The 20,166-nt window shown below is 45.2% G+C and overlaps 1 long non-coding RNA gene and 2 other non-coding genes across 3 annotated transcripts in view; all 3 read right to left on the reverse strand.

Annotated features, from left to right (window-relative positions):
* Nucleotides 1-3,792: 3,792 nt before the first annotated feature.
* The window catches only part of LOC128562800 (uncharacterized), a 38,651-nt gene continuing 22,277 nt past the window's right edge, over nt 3,793-20,166 (reverse strand). The window contains exon 3 of the long non-coding RNA XR_008373509.1: nt 3,793-3,924. This is a non-coding gene — a long non-coding RNA (uncharacterized LOC128562800). The remainder of the gene's footprint in view (nt 3,925-20,166) is intronic.
* Nucleotides 10,016-10,079, reverse strand: LOC128563067 (small nucleolar RNA U85). The gene has a single exon (XR_008373728.1). It is a non-coding gene; the product is annotated as a small nucleolar RNA U85 (small nucleolar RNA).
* LOC128563066 (small nucleolar RNA U85) lies at nt 10,275-10,443 on the reverse strand. Its single transcript, XR_008373727.1, has one exon. It is a non-coding gene; the product is annotated as a small nucleolar RNA U85 (small nucleolar RNA).

Genomic DNA, 20,166 nt, shown 5'->3' on the forward strand with positions numbered 1-20,166 from the left:
GCTCAGTCCTTAAGGCGCCGGCCCCATATACCGAGGGTGGTGGGTTCAAACCTGGCCTCCGCTGAACTGCAACCAAAAAATAGCTGGGGTTGTGGGCGGCGCCTGTGGCTCAGTCAGTAAGGCACCAGCCCCACATACCGAGGGTGGCAGGTTCAAACCTGGCCCCGGCCAAACTGCAACCAAAAAATAGCCGGGCGTTGTGGCGGGCGCCTGTAGTCCCAGCTACTGGGGAGGCTGAGGCAAGAGAATCGCTTAAGCCCAGGAGTTGGAGGTTGCTGTGAGCTGTGTGAGGCCAGGGCACTATACCGGGGGCCATAAAGTGAGACTCTGTCTCTACAAAAAAAAAAAAAAAAAATAGCTGGGTGTTGTGGCGGGCGCCTGTAGTCCCAGCTACTGGGGAGGCTGAGGCAAGAGAATTGCTTAAGCCCAGGAGTTGGAGGTTGCTGTGAGCTGTGTGAGGCCACGGCACTCTACCGAGGGTCATAAAGTCTCTACCAAAAAAAAAAAAAAAAAGAAAGGTTAAAAATAGCTGGGTGTTGGGGCAGGTGTCTATAGTCCTAGATACTCAGGAAGCTGAGAGAAGAGAATCGCTTGAGCCCAAGAGTTTGAGGTTGCTGTGAGCTGTGACGACACAGCACTCTACCAAGGGTGACAACTTGAGACTCTGTCTCAAAAAATAAATAAATAAATAAATAAATAAAAATAAAAAAAAAATAGAGAACAGGGCGGCGCCTGTGGCTCAAAGAGTAGGGCGCTGGCCCCATATGACAGCGGTGGCAGGTTCAAACCCAGCCCTGGACAAAACCCCCCCCCCAAAAAAAATAGATAACAGAGAGTCTGAATTTACAGATAAATCCGAATACTAGTTCTTTGATAAAATGTAGTCAAGAGACAAACCTCTGGAAAATCATTATTTCAAGAGAGAGGGAGGTAATGCACATGTTTTAAGGTCTAGAAAAAGAAGAAGAGATGCCCAATTTATTTTATGAAGTAAACATAATGTATTCAAATTTTGCCCACAAAAACTTAAGGTGTCTACTTTTAATTTTTATTTTTTAAACTTCTTGTTAAAAACGAAGACACAAACACACACATTAGCCTAGGCCTACACAGGGTCAGGATCATCAATAGCACTGTCTTCCACCTCCACATCTTGTCCCACTGGAAAATCTTATTTTTTGTTTTTGAGACAGAATCTCAAGCTGTCACCATGGGTAGAGTGCCCTGGCGTCACAGCTCACAGCAATCTCCAACTCTTGGGCTTGGGTGATTCTCTTGCCTCAGCCTCCCAAGTATCTGGGACTACAGGCGCCCGCCACAACGCTCAGCTATATTTTTGTTGCAGTTTGGCCACCCTCAATACATGAGGCCGGCGCCCTACCTACTGAGCCACAGGCGCTGCCCCTGTGTGCCACACTTTCATAGGACTGGCAGAGCAGTTTATGTTGCAGTTTATTTTATTTATATTGTTTAGATCAGCATCACCACACATGTGAGTAATGTGCTGTATGACATTACCATGGCTATGAAGTCACTAAGCCATAGGAATTTTTTTTTTTGTAGAGACAGAGTCTCACTTTATGGCCCTCGGTAGAGTGCCGTGGCCTCACACAACTCACAGCAACCTCCAACTCCTGGGCTTATGCGATTCTCGTGCCTCAGCCTCCCGAGTAGCTGGGACTACAGGCGCCCGCCACAACACCCAGCTATTTTTTGGTTGCAGTTTGGCCGGGGCCGGGCTTGAACCTGCCACCCTCAGTATATGGGGCCAGCGCCTTACCGACTGAGCCACAGGCACCGCCCAGCCATAGGAATTTTTCAGTTCCATTTTAATCTTGTGGGATCACTGTTGTTCATTGACTATCCTTGGACTGAAAGGTCATGGCTGTAGTTAGATTAACTTGGCTGGAAGCATTCGGCTTCTTTGGTGCCTGGTTTTCCTCACTTGAGTCAGTGGGCTTCTCTCTAATCTGAACCCCTTGGGGTTTTTCTGTGCTAATCCCCCTGGCCCCCTACTCATTTGGTGTGCTGGAGGCTGTTAGAGTTAATTGCTAGATTTTCAAGACTTTTGTGAACCAGCTGGGCATCACGTTGGTGGCTCTAAACAGCCATGGTGGATGTTTTTACACAATGGAAATTAGTGAATGCAGCGAACTAGGTTCCCACCCCTAACTCCAAGCTAGTTAAACATTTATCAGCGTACAGTCCCTATTTCACACTAGTCCAAATCAGGTCATTTCTCTTAGTTCTTTTGGGTCCTTGCATTAAAGCTTTTGTTTTTAATTTCAGAGCATGGATCATTCCCTGGCTGAACCCTCTCATCACAGCCAACTAAACTAAAACCCCACGCCAAGCCTGGCTCCTCCTAGCCCAGCTTTTTAGGGCTGTGAAAAGGTTCTCTTCCAGCCTCTCACAATCCCAATCAACTCACTCATGTTCTTTCCCAGCATATTTATCCCCTGGGTTCTAAAAACTCCCAGCTCCTTCACTGCCCTGCCCTGCCCTAGCACTTCACCGCTGATACAGTATCGTTTTGCTGGGTTTTCATCCCTGTACTGAACAGCTCACATACTGCAACTTATTTATTCTTTATGACAACTCAATGAGGTAGAAACTATTGTCACTTTCATTTTATAGAGAAGGAAATTAAGGCTCACGGGGTTGAGCAACTGATGTAAGGTCACACGTGGGCAGCACTGCCTTCAATCCAGCCTCTCTGGACTCCCCATCCCTTTCCTCAGAGGCTGGCTTCAAGACCTTTACTTCTAAACCATTTTTCAAAAGCATTAACCCAGAACCACTTTTATATCTACAACTTTAATTACATGTTTATTTCCCCAAACTATCCAAATCTGAAATGGTCCCCAGGCCCTCCGGAGTTGTGATGAAGGAAGGAGGCCAGTAGAGAGCTCTAACAGAGGTGAGTCTGTCCTGCAAGGCGTCTATTTTTTTTTTTTTTTTTTTTTGGTTTTTGGCCGGGGCTGAGTTTGAACCTGCCACCTCTGGCATATGGGACTGGTGCCCTACTCCTTGAGCCACAGGTGCCGCCCAGGGCGGCTATTTTTATAGCACTTTGCTGTTTTTTTTTTTTTTTTTTTTTTAAACAGAGTCTCACTTTGTCACCCTCAGTAGACTGCCATGGCGTCACAGCTCATAGCAACCTCCAACTCCTGTGCTTAGGTGATTCTCTTGCCTCAGCCTCCCGAGTAGCTGGGACTACAGGGTCCCACCACAATGCCCGGCTATTTTTTTTTTTTTTTTGCAGTTGGGCTGGGGCCAGGCTCGAACCTGCTACCCTCGGTACATGGGGCTGGTGCCCCACCCCCTGAGCCACAGGCACCACCAGCACTTTGCTATTTTAATCCTCTAGCCATGCATTTTCTTCCCCCTTACCCTCCAGCAGATTTTGTTCCAATAGAGTCAGGAATATAAGCCATTTAGAAACCCTAAAAAGTCTTTGCATATTTCTGGTAGATCAAGATTTCCTCATTTTAAATTACATAGTTCTGTGTTTTGGTCAGTTGTGGTCCCTGCTGACCTTGTAAATGGGCGATGTGGAACAGCCTGTAACTACAAAAATCAACTTGCTTACCCTGTTTCCTCAGTAGCTGTTTATTTATATGGAACCCAAGGGACAGAGTCTGGCTCACATACTGTAGAAAAGAAAAGGAAGGAAATAATTTGTGTTCAAAACAAAGGAAGAATTTAAAATTCAGACTGTTCTTTCTCTTTACTTTCCTTGTAATGTCTGATAGTAAGTAAACTAAGGTTGTTTCTAAGAAAAAAACTTACCCTGGAATAGAGGTGACCTGACAAGCTGTGAAACCTATTTCCTTGATGCTGGTCCGCTCAGCTCCAATAGAGGGTTTCATGGCTTCTGGTAAGGTGTGGGTGAGCTAGCCCCTCGCACATTTTTATAGAAGCCTAAAAAGATAAGTTCAGTTGTTAGGGAAAGCAGTAGATACTTTTTTAACAAGCAATGGAATCATTCTGACCCCTAAAGACAAGGACCTGATAAAGACAAAGGGTAAAACACTATGGGGTAAGGAAAATAAAGATCAGAATAACAAAATATTCAAGAAAGGACTTTATTGGCTCCCTTGTGACAAGAGTGTAAACTCTCAGAGCCATTACGACTACTAAGAGTTCTGGTTGCTAAACCAGAACTCTGTGTGATTAAACAGAGAGACCTTTGGCAAGGTCCCTAGCTGTATTTTGGATGAGTTTCCCATCTGCATGCCGTGTGAAGGTAATATTTACTCTACAACAGGATTCAAGGAATCTGGGTTCTAGCTATATAGCACAACTGACTGAAAGAATCTTATTTTCATCATTTGTTGTTTTTTTTTGAGATAGAGTCTCACTACTATGTCGCCCTCTGTAGAGTGCAGTGATGTCACAGCTCACAGCAACCTCAAATTCTTGGGCCTAAGGGATTCTCTTGCCTCAGCCTCCCAAGTAGCTGGGACTATAGGTGCCCGCCACAATGCCTAGCTGTTTTTTGTTGCAGTTGTCATTGCTGTTTAGCTGGCCCAGGCCGGGTTCGAACCTGCCAGCCTGGGTGTATGTGGCCGGCACCCTACCCACTAAGCTATGGGCGCCGCCAGTTTCATCATTTGTAAAATAAAATATAAACTCTGAAGTTTCCTTACATAATCCAGTCATTCTATAGAATACCTTGAAAAATGTAAAGATTTTCTAGAAATGCAAAATTATATTATTCTTTCTTTTATTCAACAAATATTTGTTTGACGGCCCCCCTGCCCAGGGTATACTACGGTACCGAAGGAGCTGAGGACAAGACAAAGCCCATCCAGGAGTTCACATTGCATTTGGGGACAAAAGGAAGAAAAATAAAGCTGGGTGAGAGGGATAGAAAGTCATAAGGAGAGCTATTTCACCAAATGTGGCAAAGGTGGCCTCTCTGATTTGAAAGAAAACAAGCCATGCAGTGTCTGAGGGAAAGAGCATTCCAGGCTGAGGGAAGAACCATTAGAGGATAAAGGCAGAGAGAGAAGGGGCCCAGACTGTGCAGGCCCCTCAGGCCACCGTGTGAGAGGTTTGGCATGTTCTCTCAGTGAGATTGGAAGCCATTGGATTGGAGGGCTCTAAGAAAACTCAAGACAAGATTATACTTTTGTTTTAGCATGGTCACTCTGGACTCTGTGATTAGAATAGGCAGGGAGGCAAGAATGGAAAGAGGCCACCAAATTATGTGGCAAGTGCAATAATTGGGGCAGGAGCCAGGAGGGGTGGCAGTGGTGATGATGACAAGTGACCAGAATCTGGATAAGGACTTTTGTATGATGTGGATTATAAGAAGAACAGTCAAGATGACTTCAATAATCTGGGCCTGTGCAAATGAAAAAACGAAGTTGATATTTACTGAGAGGAGGAACACTCAGGGAAGAGAAGGCGTAAGGGTGGTGAGGAGCGAAATGACCAGGGTTTCCTTTGGTAGTGTTAAGACTGAGATGCCTCTTAGATTTTCAAGAAGAGACATGAAGGGCGGCGCCTGTGGCTCAGTCGGTAAGGCGCCGGCCCCATATACCGAGGGTGGCGGGTTCAAACCCGGCCCCGGCCAAATGGCAACCAAAAAATAGCCGGCATTGTGGCGGGTGCCTGTAGTCCCAGCTACTCGGGAGGCTGAGGCAAGAGAATCGCTTAAGCCCAGGAGTTGGAGGTTGCTGTGAGCTGTGTGAGGCCACGGCACTCTACCGAGGGCCATAAAGTGAGACTCTGTCTCTACAAAAAAAAAAAAAAAAAAGAAGAGACATGAAGTAGGAAGTTAATCAACATGTATGAGAACCCCAGGGTGGAAAGGGACTAGAACTTCCAACCCAGATCCTTAAATTTCTGTTTTAGGGAATCCAGTCAGGGTAGACCAGGAGCGTTTGACAATAGCCCAGTGGCAGAAAATGACATAAGACCCAAAATAAAATCACCTCAAGAAAAGGAGAGGTGGGGTGGTGCCTGTGGCTCAAAGGGGTAGGGCGCTCGCCCTATATGCTGGAGGTGGCAGGTTCAAACCCAGCCCCAGCCAGAAACAACAAATTGTATTTTCACGTGTCCTGGAACTGGGTACTGGAAGCCCAATAGTGCCTAACCACCCAAGTGTTTTTTTTTTTTTTTTGGTCGAGGCTGGGTCTGAACCCGCCACCTCTAGCATATGGGGCCGGCGTCCTACTCCGTTGAGCCACAGGCACCACCCCCCAATAGTGCCTAACCGCCCAAGTGTGTGTGCCACTTTGATCTTGGAGAGCTAGTTCTCTGTGAGATCGTAAGAAATATATATTTGGTTTCTGTCCCAAGTTCCCAACACAGAGCTCCAAAATCCCTCGGAATTTCCTTGGTGATATTTGGTGGAGCATCTTTTGCTCTAATGAGGCATCTCTAGGTGGACTCCTGGATAGCTTCTGGTTGGGGGCTGGTTACCTGAAAGACTTGATTAGAAGTCTTGGATATTTTTAGCTCTCCTCATCCTCCAGGGTGGGAAGAAAGGCTGCAGATTGAGTTAATGATTAATCATGCCTATGTGATGATGCCTCCTTAAAAATTCCTCAGCTACTGAGTTCCAAGAGCTGGTTTGTGAATAACAGCACATCCATGGGAGGCAGGCACACCCTAGCTTTACGGAGACAGAAGCTCCCACACTCAGGACCCTTTCAGATCTTACCCTGTATACCTCTTCATTTGGTTATTCAATTATATGCTCTATAATAAACCAGTAAATGTAAATTGTTTCTCTGAGTTCTGTGAACCATCATAGCAAACTTTTTTCCTTTTTGTTTTTTTCGGTAGAAGTTTATTTATTTTTTTAAAATTTCAGATTAGGTTCGGCACCCATAGCTCAGTAGTTAGGGTGCCAGCCACATACACTGGGGCTGGAGGGTTTGAACCGGCCTGGGCCTGCCAAACAACAATGACAACTATAACAACAACAACAAAAATAGCTGGGCGTTGGGACAGGCACCTGTAGTTCCAGCTACTTGGAAGGCTGAGGCAGGAGAATCGCTTAAGCCCAAGAGTTTGAGGTTGCTGTGAGCTATGATACCACAGCACTCTACCCAGGGTGACATAGTGAGACTCTCTCTCAAAAAAAAAAAAAAAAAAAGAACTGAATTAAATTATAGGGCACCCACTTAGCATTCACAGAAATGGAGAATTGGCTGGTTGGGGGGAAGGCCTGTCCCTGCACATTTGGTGTCAGAACTGGTGGAAGAAGAAAACCAGTTTTCCTCTGTCCTCCCTATGCTTGGCTTTGGAACACAATCTGCCTCACTCCCATGCCCCAGTTTGGAATCTCCAAAATTTTGAACAGTTTGTGGGCAATCCCAAAAGAGAAGAGGGACAAACTTTGAGAGGCATTCACAAATGTAGAAATTGGTGCCTAATTGGATGAGGAGATTGAAGGGTATGTAGAGATTCTAAATTTTCTTTTCTTATTTTTTTTTTTGAGAGAGCCTCAAGCTGTCGCCCTGGGTAGAATGCTGTGGCATCACAGCTCACAGCAACCTCTAACTCCTGGGCTTAAGTAATTCTCTGGCCTCAGCCTCCCAAGTAGCTGGGACCATAAGCACCCACCACAACGCCCTGCTATTTTTTGGTTGTAGTTGTTGTTGTTTGGTAGACCTGGGCTGGATTTGAACCCGCCAACTCTGGTGTATGTGGCTGGCACCTTAGCCACTTGAGCTAACAGGCACCGAGCCAGAGATTCTGAATTTTCTATCTTGAGAGTCTGAGGGGTTTACTTCTCTCTCTCTCTTTTTTTTTGAGATAGAGCCTCAAGCTGTCACCTTGGGTAGAGTGCTCAGGTGTATGTGACTGGCGCCTTAGCCGCGTGAGCCACAGGTGCCGAGCCTATCTCAATTTTTCTTTTTCCTTTTTTTTAAGATGGAGTCTTACTATGTCACCCTCGGTAGGGTGCTGGGGTGCAACAGCTCACAGCAACCTACATCTCCAGGGCTTAAACGATTTTCTTGCCTCAGCCTCCCAAGTAGCTGGGACTATAGGCACCCACCGCAAGGCTTGGCTATTTTTTGGTTGTAGTTGTCATTGTCGTTTGGCAGACCTGGGCTGGGTTCGAACTCGCCAGCTCCCGTGTATGTGGCTGGCACCCTAGCTGCTGAGCTACAGACGCTGAGCCAGTTTTTCTATTTTTAGTAGAGACAGGATCTCGCTTTTGCTCAGGCTGGTCTTGAACTCATGAGCTCAAGCAATCCACCCACCACCTCGGCCTCCCAGAGTGCTAAGATGACAGGTGTGAGCCATCAGGCCTGGCCTTTTTTTTTTTTAATATGAGGCTGAAGTGAGATTGCTTTTGGTTTTACCGGCAGGGGTGTCCAAACTGTGGGCTGCAGGCTGATTTTGTGAGGACATTTTTTGCTTATCTTTGGTGTCAGCACAAAAAGCATACACTTTTTTTTTTTTGCTAACCAGCATTTGTTAGCGTTTTTTTTTTTTTTTTTTTTGTAGAGACAGAGTCTCACTGTACCGCCCTCGGGTAGAGTGCCGTGGCATCACACGGCTCACAGCAACCTCTAACTCTTGGGCTCAGAGCAATTCTTTTGCCTCAGCCTCCCAAGCAGCTGGGACTACAGGCGCCCGCCACAACGCCCGGCTATTTTTTTCTTGCAGTTTGGCCGGGGCTGGGTTTGAACCCGCCACCCTCGGCATATGGGGCGGCGCCTGTGGCTCAGTGAGTAGGGCGCCGCCCCTTGTTAGCATTTTTTGTATTTACTGTGTGGCCCAAGACAATTCTTCTTGTTTCAATGTATGGCACCAAAAAAAAAAAAAAAAAAGGTTGGACACACTCGAGTAGAGTTTTTTGGGTATTTTTTGATTTTGTTTTTTGAAAGAGAGTCTCACTCTGTTGCCCAGGCTAAAGTGCCATGGCTTCAGCCTAGCTCACAGCAACCTCAAACTCCTGGGTTCAAGCCAATAATAGCTGGGTGCCCCGGCTTATTTTTCTATTTTTAGTAGATACAGGGATCTTGCTCTTGCTCAGGCTGATATCAAACTCCCAAGCTCAAAGGATCCTCCTGCCTTGGCCCCCCAGAGAGCTAGGATTATAGGTGTGAGCCAAGGCAGCCAGTGTTCATTGCTGCATAGAATTGTGATGTCTCTTGAACTCACAGGTAGAGAGTTCTATCTAGAAAATAAAGGGTACTGGAACTTGTATTAGTTATCATTATGGAAAACACCAGTAAAATTTCTTGTTTTTTTGGCCGGGGCTAGGTTTGAACCAGCCACCTCCCGCATATGGGACCAGGGCCCTATTCCTTGAGCCACAGGCGCCGCCCCTCTTGTTATTTTTTTTAAAATTTTTTTTTTTCCTTTTAATTTCAGCAGGCTTGTTCACTCTTCTTAGTTTGTAGTTTTTTTTCTGTTCTTTCTTAGCGATTCTCTTGCCCTTTGCCTCCCAAGTAGCTGGGATTACAGGCGCCCGCCACAACGCCTGGCTTTTTTTTTTTTTTTTTTTTTTTGGTAGAGACGGGGTTTCACTCTGGCTCACTCCTTCTCATACTGGTCTCGAACCTCCGAGCTCAGGCAATCCACCCACCTCAGCCTCCCACAGTGCTGGGACTACAGGTGTGACCCACCACGCCTGGCCACTAGTAAAATTTCTATATGCTCAATCTTGTAATCTACATAAATTATATAAATTAACCCATATAAGTAGCTCATTGTATTTCCCAAATTTCGAGGCACAGGCAGTTAAGACAATCTCCCACCTTTCTCAAAGACTTCAACTTCTCACATCCTTCTCCACTCTGCTATATACATATTTTTTATTTTCCTTTTTTTAAGAGCCTCTCACTCTGTCACCCTGGGTAGAGAGCTAATGGTGTCATAGCTGACAGCAATCTCAAATTCCTGGGATTAGGCAGTCTATCCTCTTGTCTCAGCCTCCTAAGTAGCTGGGACTTACAGGCATGCACCACCACAGCTCGCTAGTTTTTCTATTATTTATTTATTAATTTATTGTTTATTCTTTTTCCCTGTTCCTACTCTTTGACTCCAGTTACCAGTTTCTTCCTGGCAACTGGAAGAATCACCCCTATTAAAAAGAGGTAGCTTGGCTTGGTACCTATAGAAAGTGGTTATGGTTCCAGCCACATACACCTAAGTTGGTGGGTTCAAACCTGGCCTGACCCAGCTAACCAACAATGACAACTGCAACAAAAAACAGCTGGGCATTGTGGCAGGCGCCGGTAGCCCCAGCTACTTGGGAGGCTGAGGCAAGTGAATCGCCTGAGCCCAAGAGATTGAGGTTGCTGTGAGCTGGGACACCACGGCACTCTACCAAGGGCAACATAATGAAACTCTGTCTTGGAAAAAAAAAAAAAAAAAGAGGTAGCTCAAAAGTAGGAAAAAGTTCTTGTTGGTCTGCCCTTACAGTGAACATACATAACTCTGTATTGTCCACTAAAATTACAGACCCTAATATTTATTTATTTATTTTGAGACAGAATCTCACTTCATCACCTTTGGTTATAGCTCACAGCAACCTCAAACTTTTGGGCTCATGTGATCCTCTTGCCTCAGCCTCCTAAGTAGTGGGACTACAGTTGCCTGCCACAACACCCGGCTATTTTTAGAGACAGGGTCTTGCTCTTGCTCAGGCTGGTCTCAAACTTCTGAGCTCAGGCAATCCACCTGCCTCGATCTCCCAGAGTGCTGGGATTGCAGGCATGAGCCACCATGTCCAACCTATATATTCCTATGCCCATCTCTTTTACTCCTCATTAACCAAGGCATAACACTGCTCCCAGTTTTTTCTATTACACATTTTACAAACTTCTTTTTTTTTTTTTTTTTGTAGAGACAGAGTCTCACTGTACCGCCCTCGGGTAGAGTGCCGTGGCGTCACACGGCTCACAGCAACCTCTAACTCTTGGGCTTACGCGATTCTCTTGCCTCAGCCTCCCGAGTAGCTGGGACCACAGGCGCCCGCCACAACGTCTGGCTATTTTTCTGTTGCAGTTTGGCCGGGGCTGGATCCAAACCCGCCACCCTCAGCATATGGGGCCGGCGCCCTACTCACTGAGCCACAGGCACCGCCCCACAAACTTCTAATCTACACCAACCTGTTCACTCCTAGCAGATAACCTAGATTCCTAATTTAGTGATAGGATTAAGGGATCTAACTCTGCACTTTAATAGCTTTGATCCTGTCATCAACATAATATCTCATCTCCTGTTTCTGATTTTATCTTTCCCCTTTATCTCTTTAGGGTTCTCCTCCTCCCATTTTATTAATACTAATCCCATCACCTGTGCCCTAGTTTTTATTCCTACTCACAGCCTCTGAGATTTTACTCCATAAATTAATTCCTTCTCTTGACCCTTTAGTCTCTTTGTTTACACAAATAAGGACTAAATGCTAATGTAAGTATTACTTACTGTTAAAAATTATAGGCTCGGCACCTGTAACACAGTGGTTAAGGCACAGGCCACATATGCACCAGGGCTGGGGGTTCAAATCGGCCCCGGCCTGCTAAACAACAATGACAAATGCAACAAAAAAATATCCAGGCATTGTGGTGGTGGGGGGGGCTGGAGGAGTGGAGGAGTGGGGGGGAGGCCTGTAGTCCCAGCTACTTGGGAGGCTGAGCCAAAAGAATTACTTAAGCCCAAGAGTTTGAGGTTGCTGTGAGCTATAACCATGGAGTTATAGAGTGTCACCATGGCACTCTCCCTAGGGCAACATAGTGAGATTCTGTCTCAAAAGTAATAATAATAATAATAATAATAATAATAATAATAATAATAATAATGGACTATCGTTTTGGGCCAAGCTTCTGCATGGGCCCCAACAGATTAGATTAAAAACCAAAATGTAGTCACCCATACTAAGATTCTACATCAGCAAACTGTAACTAAGTTGTTGTCTGACCTACCAAGAAACCAGGAGAGAGAGAACAGAAATTCCCCAAACAGGTTTTATGCTTATTGAAATGACAATGAAGTTGCCTCTATTTTTAACCCTTAACCTGCAGTAACTGATGTCAACCAATCTCTTTCCCTGTCATTGCCTTGCAAGGAAAGTAGCTTTGAAATGACCAATCTGTTCTTTGTTTTTTGTTTCTACTTTCTTCAACTCTTCTTGAGCTATAAAACCAACCTCTCCGCCCAGCTCATTGGAATATTTATTCTATTATGAGGAATTAAGTGTGGCCCAATTCTAGAATCACAAATAAAGCTAATCTAGAGCTTTAAGCCAACAATAAAATAAAATATATTTTAAAAAGAACTTTAAATAGGGCGGCGCCTGTGGCTCAAGGAGTAGGGCCCCGGTCCCATATGCCAGAGGTGGCGGGTTCAAACCCAGCCCTGGCCAAAAACCAAAAAAAAAAAAAAAAAAAAAAAAAAAAAAAAAAAAAAAAAAAAAAAGAACTTTAAATAAACTTAGTTGTAATTTTGTCTTTTGATATTTCTATCCTATATCTTGTCCTTTTATTTACACTTGTGGTTTCTTTCCATCCTTTCAGTCACTTCTTAGCTCTAATAATTATCCCACATCAGTTCCCTTTTTCATCATTTCTATTTTAAGCATCCAAGTATCAACCACTACCTCCTGCTTTTTCAGCTAGAAAAACTAATCCCACAACCCTACTGGGACTGACAAGCCATTGATCCTACCACTTTTTCACTGTCCTTCACCCAACCATGTCCTCACTTCTCTCCTTCCATAGTCCACTGTAACTACATTCTTGCTTATGCCTGCACCAGCTGTGCTGCATTTGTTTGGTTGTGCTCACGTAGCAAAACCTTGAACTTGATTAAATCTAACCTTGCCTGCTCCATGCTTGCAAACACAACTGTGCATGCCTACAGATCTATTTAAAATTCATGACTACTGACCTCTGGTGGGCCTTACATTGCTCAGCCCTCACACTGTATTTCCTTTAATCTCTTCACTTTCCTACACCCTTAAGAGACTTTTATTATTTTATTTTATTTTATTTTATTTTTTAGAGACAGAGTCTTACTTTCTCCCCCTTGGTAGAGCCCTCAGTAGAGTGCTGTGGCAGCACAGCTCACAGCAACCTTCAGTTCCTGGGCTTAGACGATTCTCTTGCCTCAGCCTCCCCAGTAGCTGGGACTACAGGCGCCCACCACAGCACCTGGCTATTTTTTTGTTGTTGTTGCAGTTTGGCCGGGGCCGGGTTCAAACCTGCCACCCTCGGTATATGGGGCCAGCACCCTACTCACTGAGCCATGGGCACTGCCCACTTTTATTTTTTTAGACACAGTCTCACACTGTAACCCTAAGTAGAGTGCCATGGCATCATCATAGCTCACAGCAACCTCAAACTCTTGGGCTCAAGCGATCCTCTTCCCTCAGCCTCCCGAATAGCTAGGACTACAGGTGCCTGGCACAAGGCCTGGCTAGTTTTTTCTATTTTCTATTTCTATTTTTCTAGCGACAGAATCTAGATCTTGCTCAGGCTGGTCTCAAACTCTTGAGCTCAAACAATCCTTCTGCTTCGGCCTAGGATCGCAGGAGTCAGTGCATCTGGCCAGATGTTCTATTTCTTCTTGAGTCAGTCTCAGTGATTTGTGTTTTTCTAGAGATTTTTCCATTTCATTTAAGTTATGTATTTATTAGTATACAGTTGTTCATAACATACTCTTATAGACTTGGCAGCTGTAGCTCAGTGGTTAGGGCTCTGGGCACATACACCAGGGTTGGTGGGTTTGAATCTGGCACGGAACTCCCAAACAACAATGACAGCTATGACCAAAAAATAGCCAGGCGTTGTGGTGGGCGCTTGTAGTCCCAGCTACTTGGGAGGCTGAGGCAAGAAAATCGCTTAAGCCCAAGAGTTTGTGGTTGCTGTGAGCTGTGAAGCCACAGCACTCTACTGAGGGCGACAAAATGAGACTTTGTCTCAAAACAAAACAAAACAAAACAAAACAAAACAAAAAACAAGGCTCAGCGCTTATAGCTCAGTGTGAGTAGGGTGCAGGCCACATACACTGAGGCTGGCAGGTTCGAGCCTAGCCCGGGCCTGCTAAACCACAATGACACCTGCAACCAAAAAACAGCCAGGCATTGGGCACCTGTAGTCCCAGCTACTTGGGAAGCTGAGGCAAGAGAATTGCTAAGCCAAAGAATTTGAGGTTGCTGTGAGCTGTGATGCCACAGCACTCTACTGAGGGTAACCTAGTGAGACTCCATCTTAAAAAACAAAACAAAACATTATAATAATTTTATTTTTTGTTTGTTTTGGGTTTTCTGAGACAGAGCATCAGTCTGTGGCCCTGGGTAGAGTGCCGTGGCATCGCAGCTCACAGAAACCTCAAACTCTTGGGCTTAAGTGATTCTCTTGCCTCAGCCTCTCAAGTAGCTGAGACTACAGGCACCCGCCACAATAACTGGCTAGTTTTTGGTTGTAATTGTCATTGTTGTTTTAGCAGGCCCTAGCAGGGCTTGAACTCGCCAGCCTCGGCATATGTGGCCAGCACCCTACTCACTGAGCTACAGGCACCGAGCCTGTTTATTTATTTATTTAGAGACGGAGTCTTGCTCTATTGCCCTGGATGGGGTAGAGTGGCATCATCATAGTTCACAGCAACCTCAAACTCCTAGGCAAAACAAGTGTGTGCTTTAGCCTCCCAAGTAGCTGGGACTATAGGTGTGTACTACCATGCCCCGCTAAATTTTCTATTGTTCTTTAGAGATTGACTGGCTGTCATTTTTGCTCAGAGTGGTCTCAGACTCTTGACCTGAAGTGATCCTCCTACCTTGGCCTCCCAAAGTGCTAGGATTACAGGCATGAGCCACCTTACCCATCCTATTCTTTTTTTTTTTTTATAGAGACAGAGTCTCACTTTGTGACCCATGGTAGAATGCCGTGGTGTCATAGCTCACGGCATCCTCCAATTCTTGGGCTCAAGGGATTCTCTTGCCTCAGTGTCCTGAGTAGCTGGGACTACAGGAACCCGCCACAACACCTGGCTATTTTTTTTGTTTGTTTAGCAGGCCCCAGTCCGGGTTCAAACCCACCAGCCCCAGTGCATGTGGCCGGCACCCTAACTACTGAGTTACGGGTGCCCTATTTTTTATTTTCTTAAAGTAAAAGTGTAAGTTATATATTTTTTTTATTATTTTTTTTTGGAGACAGAGCCTCAAGCTGTCACCCTGGGTAGAGTGCCATAACATCATAGCTCACAGCAACCTCCAACTCCTAGGTTCAAGCAATTCTCCTGCCTCTGCCTCCCAAGTAGCTGGGACTACAGGCGCCCACCACAATGCCCAGCTATTATTTGGTTGCAGCCGTCATTGTTGTTTGGTGGGCCTGGGCTGGATTCGAACCTGCCAGCTCAGGTGTATGTGGCTGGCGCCTTAGCCGCTTGAGCCACAGGCGCGGAGCCAAAAGTGTAAGTTATTGATTTGAGAACTTCTTTTCTAACATTGGTATTTCCCTCTAAGCATTTCTAGTTGCTTCCCATAAATTTTGATATGTTGTGTTTTCATTTTCACTGAGTAAAAATATTTTAAAATTTCCCTTGTGATAAATTCTTTGACCCATGGATCATTTAGAACTCTGTTTAATTACCAAATATTTAGGGATTTCCCAGATTTCTTTCTGTTGTTAATTTCTGACTTCATTCCATGTGGTCACAGTTTGTTGATTTTGATTCTTTTAAATTTACTGTACACTTGTTTTATGTCTTAACATATGGTATCAAAACCACTGTTTATAAAGTTAAAAAAAAGTTCACGAGGTGGGAACCATGGCAGAGGAAATATTTTTATTTCTATTTCTATTTGTAAACCAGCCATTGTTCCCTGCCTTGCTTTCCTATAATGGCTTAGGAATCATATAGCTGATGGTCATAAAGATTCTTTTTTTTTTTTTTTAATTGAACAGTGTCTCACTTTGTCACCCTTAGTGCCATGGTGTCATGGCTCACAGCAACCTCCAACTCTTGGGTTCAAGCAATTCTCTTGCCCCAGCCTCCCTAGAACCTGGGACTACAGGCGCCTGCCACAACACCCCGCTATGCTTTTTTGTTTGGAACGCCCAGGCTGGGTTTGAACCCACCAGCCCCAAAGCATGTGGCTGGCTCCCAAACCACTGAGTCATAAAGATTCTTAGCTCAGCACCCCATAGCTCAGTAGTTAGGGGGCCGGCTACATACACTGGGGCTAGTGGGTTTGAACCTGGCCCTGGCCTGCTAAACAATGACAACTACAACAAAAAAAATATTGTGGTGGGCGTCAGTAGTCCCAGCTACTTGGGAGGCTGAGGCAAGAGAATCGCTTAAGCTCAAGAGTTTGAGGTTGCTGTGAGCTGTGATGCCATAGCACTCTACTGAGGGCAATGTAGTAAGACTCCATCTCAAAAAAAAAAAGATCCTTAGCTTTCTTCATTACTCTCACAGATAACATCACCTTGTGAAAACTAAGGCTAGTTTTTGAGGTATCTTCCAGGCCCTGCATTCCAGGGGAACAGCTGACTTATCCAGACAAGTGCTCCATACCAATGAACTGACTCAACTGGTCTTTTGACTCCACTCAGGAACTGACTCATCAGAAGACAATAATTTCTGCTTCCTGATCCTATGAGTTCAGCTAGCCAATTAGCGACCTAATTGTTTAGGCCTTTGCCTGTCAAACTATCTTTAAAAACCCTCTCTCCCAAATTCTTAGGGAGATGGATTTCAGAACTTCCTTCCATCTTCTTGTATGGTGCTTGTGATATTAAGCTCTATTTTTTTTGTTGTTGTTTTTGAGACAGAGTCTTACTTTGTCACCCTTGGTAGAGTGCCTTGGCACTCTATGGCTCACAGCAACTTCAAAATCTTTGGCTCAAGCAATCTTCTTGCCTCAGCCTCCCAAGTAGCTGGGACTACAGGTGCCTACCACCACAATGCTGGGCTATTTTTTTTAGAGACAGGGTCTCGCTCAGGCTCATCTTGAACTCCTGAGATCAGGTAATCCACTTGTCTCAGCTTCCCAGAGTGCTAGGATTACAGGCATGAGCCACCTCACATGGCCTGATATTAAGCTCTTTCTCTGTTCTAACCCCTACTCTAAATGTATTTACTTCCTCTTTGGTAGTGGGCAATGAAGCTGGTGAGGCTGTCACAGTCTATCCTGGAGAATGTTCCATGCACTTGTAAAGAATGAATTCTGCAGGGTGGCGCCTGTGGCTCAGTCGGTAAGGCGCCGGCCCCATATACCGAGGATGGCGGGTTCAAACCCGGAACCGGCCAAACTGCAACAAAAAAATAGCCGGGCATTGTGGCAGGCGCCTGTAGTCCCAGCTACTCGGGAGGCTGAGGCAAGAGAATCGCTTAAGCCCAGGAGTTGGAGGTTGCTGTGAGCTGGGTGAGGCCACGGCACTCTACCGAGGGCCATAAAGTGAGACTCTGTCTCTACAAAAAAAAAAAAAAAGAATGAATTCTGCAGTCTTGGTGGAAGTGTTGTATATATGTCAATTAGGTCAAGGCGGTTGACAGTGTTGTTCAAGTCTTTTTGACTTAGTGGTTCTATCCATTATTGAGAATGGGGTATTGAAGACCTATCTTTTATTGTTGAGTTGTCTATTTTTCTTTTCCTTTTTTTTTTTTTGACAGAGTCTCATTTTGTCACCCTTTGTAGAGTGCTGTGGCATCATAGCTCACAGCAACCTCCAACTCTTGGGTTCAAGTGATTCTTTTGCCTCAGCCTTCCAAGTAGCTGGAACTACAGGCACCTGCCACAATACCCAGCTAGTTTTTTAGAGACAAGGTCTCACTCTGGCTAAGGCTGGTCTTGAACCTGTGAGATCAAGCAATCTACCCACCTCGCCCTCCCAAGTGCTGGGATTACAGGCGTGAGCACTTTGCATATGTGAATACATGAATATTGTGTTGTAATTATTGCTTCATATAATTTTGTAAATTTTTACTTTTACTTTTTATTTTATTTTATTTTATTTTATTTTTTTATTTTTTATTTTTGTAGAGACAGAGTCTCACCTTATGGCCCTCGGTAGAGTGCCGTGGCCTCACACAGCTCACAGCAACCTCCAACTCCTGGGCTTAAGGCAATTCTCTTGCCTCAGCCTCCCGAGCAGCTGGGACCACAGGCACCCGCCACAACGCCCGGCTATTTTTTGGTTGCAGTTTGGCCGAGGCCGGGTTTGAACCCGCCACCCTCGGTATATGGGGCCGGCGCCCTACCGACTGAGCCATAGGTGCTGCCCCTATTTTATTTTTTTTTTATTTCTTTTTTTCTTTTTTTTTTGGCTGGGGCTGGGTTTGAACACGCCACCTCCGGCATATGGGACCGGCGCCCTACTCCTTGAGCCACAGGCGCCGCCCTATTTTATTTTTTTTTAATTAATTTATTTTTGAAACAGTATCACTTTGTTTCCCTCAATAGGGTGCTGTGATGTCATAGCTCATAGCAACGTCAAACTCTTGGGCTCAAGCTATCCTCCTGCCTCAGCCTCCCAAGTAGCTGGAACTACAGGTGACCACCACAATGCTCAGCTAGTTTTTTAGAGATGGGGTCTTGCTCTTGCTCAGGCTGGTCTTGAACTCTTGAACTCAAGCAATCCACCTGTCTCGGCCTCCCAGAGTGTTAGGATTCAGGCGTGAGCCACCACATTCAGCCTTTTTCTTTTACTTTTTAGCGGTGGGGTCTTGCTTTGTTGCCCAGGCCAGAATGCGGTGGGACAGAGTGATCATAGCTCACTGGGCTCAAATGATCCTCTTGCTTCAGCCTCCGGAGTAGCTGGGACTACAGGTGTGTACCACCATTCCTGGCTAATTGTTGTTGTTCTTGTGTTGTTGTAAGAGATGGGGTCTTGCTGTGTTTCCCAGCCTGGTTTTGAACTCCTGGCCTCAAGTAATCCTCCTGCCTTGGATTCCCAAAGTGCTAAGATTATAGGCATGAGCCACTGAACCCAGCCAATTTTGTATCTTTTAAATAAGTTAATAATATACATATTTATCATTTCCAGTGTTCTTCATTTCTTCCTGTAGTTTCAAATAGCCATCTCATGTCATTTCCTTTCAGCCTTAAGGATTCCTTCCCGTCTTTTCTTTTCTCTTCTCTTTTTTCTTTTCTTTTCTTTCTTTCTTGTTTTCTTTTTCTCTTTCTCTCTTTTCTTCTTTCTCTTGTGTGTGTGCTCTATACGTTCAGAGAAACTTCTCTAGTAACACGCTATGGAAATAATTCCTGAAAATACAGTCTTTCCCTTTAGCATTTTTTAAATTTCTTTCCTTTCCCTTTCTCTCTCTCTCTTCCTCCCACCCTCCCTTCTTTCTTTCTTTTTTTTTTTTTGTAGAGACAGAGTGTCACTTTACCGCCCTCGGTAGAGTGCCATGGCGTCACACGGCTCACAGCAACCTCTAACTCTTGGGCTAAAGCGATTCTCTTGCCTCAGCCTCCCAAGCAGCTGGGACTACAGGCGCCCGCCACAACGCCCGGTTATTTTTTGTTGTTGTTGTTGCAGTTTGGCTGGGGCTGGGTTTGAACCCGCCACCCTTGGCATATGGGGCCGGGGCCCTACTCACTGAGCCACAGGCGCCGCCCCCTTCTTTCTTTTTTGACAGAGGCTCACTCTATCATCCTGGGTAAAGTGCCATAGTATCATCATAGCTCACAGCAACTTCAAACTCTTGGGCTCAAGTGATCCTCTTCCCTCAGCCTCCAGAGTAGCTGGGACTACCAGTGTGTGCCACCACACCTAGCTAGGTTTCTACTTTTAGCAGAGATGGGGGTCTTGCTCTTGCTCAGCCTGGTCTCAAAATCCTGATCTCAAGCAATCCATCTGCCTTGCTGATACAGTCAGAGGGAGGCACCCGCCCAGGAAGAAATGAATGCATAGAATGTCCCGCTCAGATAAGAGGGAATGTGCCAATCCCTACCCTTCTGACCTTTTAAAATCCCCATCCACCTTAACCTACATGCTGACTTCCTTCTCAAACTCAGCTCACCTGACCCTGGGTGGGAGTAATGGCTGCTGTTGCCCACACAGAACCTGGAATCCATTTCCTTTCATTCACATTTCAGAACAATCTTTCATTTTTAGTCTTTGACATCTCACTTGGTCTCCCAGAGTGCTAGGATTATAAGCATGAGCCACCACAATGAGCTCTTCTTCTTTTTTTTTTTTTTAAATTTTTCCCTCTCTATTAGCATTTCTTGTAGGGCAA

This window comes from Nycticebus coucang, chromosome 12 (assembly GCF_027406575.1).
Source record: "Nycticebus coucang isolate mNycCou1 chromosome 12, mNycCou1.pri, whole genome shotgun sequence".
In the NCBI taxonomy this organism is placed as follows: Eukaryota; Metazoa; Chordata; class Mammalia; order Primates; family Lorisidae; genus Nycticebus; species Nycticebus coucang.